We start from the raw sequence: 4,617 nt of genomic DNA, 5'->3' as shown, positions 1-4,617 counted from the left end.
GGTCTATTCAGGATCCCGCAGCCTGGGTTGTCTCACTCACTTGCCGGGCCTGCGCTCTGGGTTGTTTAGGATCCCACGGCCTGGGTCGTCTCACTCCGGCCTACTCTTAACGTTGTAGAGTGTATGCCTTTTCCTACGTGTAATCCTCCCATGCTCACTTGGCGGAGCATACTTGTTTTCCTACTTTTAATACCACCAACAAGTGTGAAACCTCACTGCTTTTTCACTTGCCTTGACCAGTTCTTTGTTCAGTGCAGCAAGAAACTACAAGACACCTCTAGAAGGAACAACCTGGAATCACAAAACTGTAACCAAAGCAGAAGGCTTGCTAAACATCATGCTGCTGAAAGGAATTTTCTTTCTGCCAGCACATTATGTGAAGCCCTTTGTGAGCTGAACCACCGACAAGAATGCAGGCATATGCTTAAGGTACTGCATTGGCTCTAGTGGCCAGAAAAGAAGTATGAACACTTCTGTGGGCTTAAATAAAATTTAGTCTCTGCTGTCTTTAGTCCATTCAGTCTGATATGCGATTAAAACTTGCGTGGCACATGTAAAAATGAGAAAATGTGACCCGCCAGTTAGATGAAATAACTAGGAGACTCAGAAGGAGACAGCACATGTTGCAATTATTAGCATTTTAAAAATGACTATGATAAATATATGAAAAGTTCTAGGGAAACATTTTAGTGGTTTGCATGAATATGTGAGAATTTTTGGCAGAAAAATGGAAATCTTATTTTTTAAAAGTGAAAAGGAAAGGTGATATAAAAAAGACACAATGTCCACGGCACTTATTATTTTGGTTTCCTTGTTGGCTCACTGGGTCCAGCAAAGGAAAGAATGAACCAACTTGAATATAAGTTAATTAAAGCCATGTAAACTTAAATACAAAGAAAAAAATAACTTTAAAAACAAAGGCCATAAGATCTGTGAGTCATCAGGCCATTTTTTATTTTTATTTTTTTCCAAGCCAAACTATATCCAGCTTTATTAAAGATACTTTTCATAAACAATCATGGTATTTCAGGCAGGACATGGGCACATAATTAACAGTGCACAACAACTTGCAAACTCCCTTCTTGGATAGACTACCAAAAATCAGAAAGCCACTATAAAATCCAAAGAAGTCTTCATTTGAGGCTCTGAAGGAGGGCAAGTTTAGAGTGAGGGTTGACATTTCACATTTAGCATGTTGTTTAACAACTTTTCACAAGCTGACCCTGACTTTGAGGAAATGAAAATGGCAGAATTATCAATCTGAAAATCCACAGTCTAGAAAAAGAAATCAACTGTTCTTGTGGAGCACCATCTCAACATTACTGACAAGTCCAGACTGCCTGATGCACTGGTAACAGCACTTTTGGGACTCAGAGCCCAATGGGTCTCTGGGCTTAAGGGAGTTAAGCTTATGCTGATGGCAGAGGAAAGGAGGACATAAGATGAACTGGGAGCTGTCCCGAATCACAAATCACTTATGCCAAGGTGGCCACATGTGTCAACATCAAGGAATCCCTCCTCCTGGGAGCCAAGAGGAAGTCTCTCAAAACCAGCAGGGAGACGTGCCTTCCCTACATCAATCCAGCTTTGGAGACATCATACTACTGACATATGCTTCTTCCCCCCAAAACAACAATGAAGTGTTCTGTGTGCTAACATAGCTTTAAAAAAAGTAAAAACAAAAAAATATTTCTGCATTTTTATAAAATTTGATAAAAAATAATATTTCAAATGGTACAGTCACCAGAAGTACACAGTTAGCAAAAATACACACACGTCACTTTGCATCTCCAGAACCTTCAGTTCTCTGTGCCTGGTCTGTTTTGACATCTCTGTTTTCTGCAGGGTAATTCCCATCCTTGCTGACACAAGCTTTTCCCCTTCTCCCTTTGGGCACCTTCTCTCCCTTTTTTTGCAGGGGCCTTTTTAGGCTTGGGCTCTGGCTTTGGAGGAGCTGGTGTAGCAGACAACCTTGCAGATCTTCTCTGTGGTTCATCCTTCACCTTGGCTTTATCACCTTTAGCATCCCCTTCAGCCTTTCTCTTGGGCACGGTGAACATGGCGGCGGGTCACAGGCACTAGACACGAGATGCAGCAGCACACAGCTTTGAGCCACCCAGGGTTCATCCTCACTTCTTCACACTGCCCCTTAAGGCATTTAATATAAATGAAATTGGAGATATAGAAACAAAAAGATATGATGAAAGAAACAGTCGAAGAAATATTCATCAAGATTTTTGAAAACTGGGGCCAGCCAAATAGCTCAGCACTTTAAAGCGCCTGTAAGCAAGGGCCAGGGGTTTGATCCCTGGGCCTGCTGTGCTGGCCCCACCCCTGGGATGCACTGAGATGGCAATTGAAACTGGGCATGGTGGCACTTGCCTATAATCTCAGCTCTTGGGAGGATTTAACAGGAGAATCACTATGAGTTCGATCTAGTACTGAGACCCTGAACACCCTGTAGACCCTTCCCTAAAATAAAATTAAAAAAAAAGAATTTTTTAAAACTAATTTAAAGAGATTAAGTCACAAATGTTAAAACTAAGCAAGTCTTAGAAAGTAAAAGTATAAGGAAAACACACCCTGATAAATGATACTCATGCTTCTGAAAATAGAGATAAAGTACTGAAAGAAGTCACAGAAGAGGGCCGGCCAGATAGCTCAGCAGACTAAAGCTCCTGCTTAGGCAGAGTGCATCACCAGGTTTAGTTCGCGGACTTCTGTGCCGGACCCGCTCTGGGGGCGTTCTGAGACTGTGGTTGAGACTGGGCATGGTGGTGCACACCTGTAATTCCAGTGCTTGGGAGGCTACAAACAGGATCACTACAAGTCAGACCTACTTAGTGAGATTCTGTAGACCCTGTACTAAACACATAAAAAAAAAATCACAGAAGAAAACACCTTACAAGTAAGATAACAGTGATGAAAGTGATAGATGGCATCTTATCAAATGCAGTGGTGATAAAAGAATATCCCTAAAGTATTAACATTAAACAATAACAGAAGCCACAATAACAACAAAAGAAACATAGATTATAATTCTATATATAGCCAGTGATGTAGCCCAGTGGCATAGCCTGAGTTTGATTCCCAATCTAAAACAAAAAAAGGATTCTGTATATAGTAAAAATATAATTAAAAATGAAAGTAATTTTTTTTTCAAATGAACAAATGCTAAAAGAGCTGGAGGAACAAGGTGCTAAAAGTAATTTGTTTTGAGAGATGTAACACAACAGATTACAGACAGAATGCGGCTCTGCATGCGGTAACATGGAATGATTGAATGGTACTGAAATCAAACATACACAGACAGTGACTGAATATGCAGAATTAAAATGTTAAACAAAAGCAGAATACAGGGAGATGCGTGTTACCTGGAATAGTGTACTGTAACATGCTCATCCCATTGTTTTCAAACTAATAGACTTATTTTAGGTATACTGGGAATTAAGCATTTGTGGTTCAATCTGTAGCTTTAACTTTTTAAGAAAACTTAAAATGCAAATACCTCAACATCAACAGAAATGACAAAATTGGTGTGGTTTTAGAGGCTCAATTTGTTACAAAGTAAAAAGAATTCTGGGAGAGATGAAGAAAAATTTTAAAAAGCAAGATGATAGATTTCAACTAAAACATATCAGCAATTATAACAATTTTTAATGTACAAAGCACCCCCATTGTAAGCCATAGACTGTTAGTCTGGCTATAAAATAAGAACCAACTGTATTTACAAAGGTAACATTTTAAATATAAAAAGAAAACCAGCCTGAAAATAAAATATGACTGTTAGGGCTTATGTCTAAATCTCTCCCATCCCCAAAGCCTCATGCACTCATAGATGAACCTTTCACGAAGGACTGGGTCATATGTGTGGTAATGAATTTGTCCACCGATTTGTTTAGCATAGTTCTGGCTACAGACGGTGTACTTACTTAAAAGGGAAGACCCATGCTGGTGTGGGCAGCACCACCCAATGGATTTATAGCCTAAGGGAAAGACTGCTTCCTGCATTTATGAGCTGATTCTCCTCCACGGTGCCACCCTGCCTTGGGGCCAGCTGACTGTGGACTGAAACCTCCACGAACTGTGAGCCAGATAAACTTTTTCCTCCTTTGATGTGCATGTCTTGAGTATTTATCCCAATGATGAAAAAATAATGAAGACAATGAATAAAACATGCATGAAAACAAACCTAATACAGATGTTAGACAAAATAAATATTGATTGACTTTCTGTTGATTTAGAGAAGGTAAATATAAAAAACAAGAAATAACAACAATAACATCATGGCAAGACCAAAATTAGGGGTGTTTTATGACAATAAGAGAGAGACTTTATTCAGAATAATAAATGTCTATGCACTTACTATCAAAACACTTAAATGCATAAGACAAAAACTGACAAAACTAAAGAAAAAAATCTACAATCATGGAAATTTGAATTTTTAGAAGAGATTTTAATACCTTTTTCTCAATATTTAGTAGAATTTAAAATTGCCAAATTTACAGAATATTTTAACGGAATCATTTACCTGAACAGAAAATACTACACACAACAAAAATATGCAAAATAAATATGAAATAGACACCAAAATAGACCATAAAACAAGTCAAGAAA

The 4,617-nt window shown here is 38.6% G+C and overlaps 1 pseudogene; it reads right to left on the bottom strand.

Moving 5' to 3' along the window:
• Positions 1–1,777: 1,777 nt before the first annotated feature.
• LOC101566918 lies at positions 1,778–2,060 on the bottom strand (annotated as a pseudogene).
• Positions 2,061–4,617: the final 2,557 nt, after the last annotated feature.

This window comes from Octodon degus, unplaced genomic scaffold (genome assembly GCF_000260255.1).
Source record: "Octodon degus isolate 3935 unplaced genomic scaffold, OctDeg1.0 scaffold00025, whole genome shotgun sequence".
NCBI classification, from domain to species: domain Eukaryota; kingdom Metazoa; phylum Chordata; class Mammalia; order Rodentia; family Octodontidae; genus Octodon; species Octodon degus.
The sequence above is the reverse complement of the archived record's forward strand: the minus strand, read 5'-3'. Positions and strand labels throughout refer to the sequence as shown.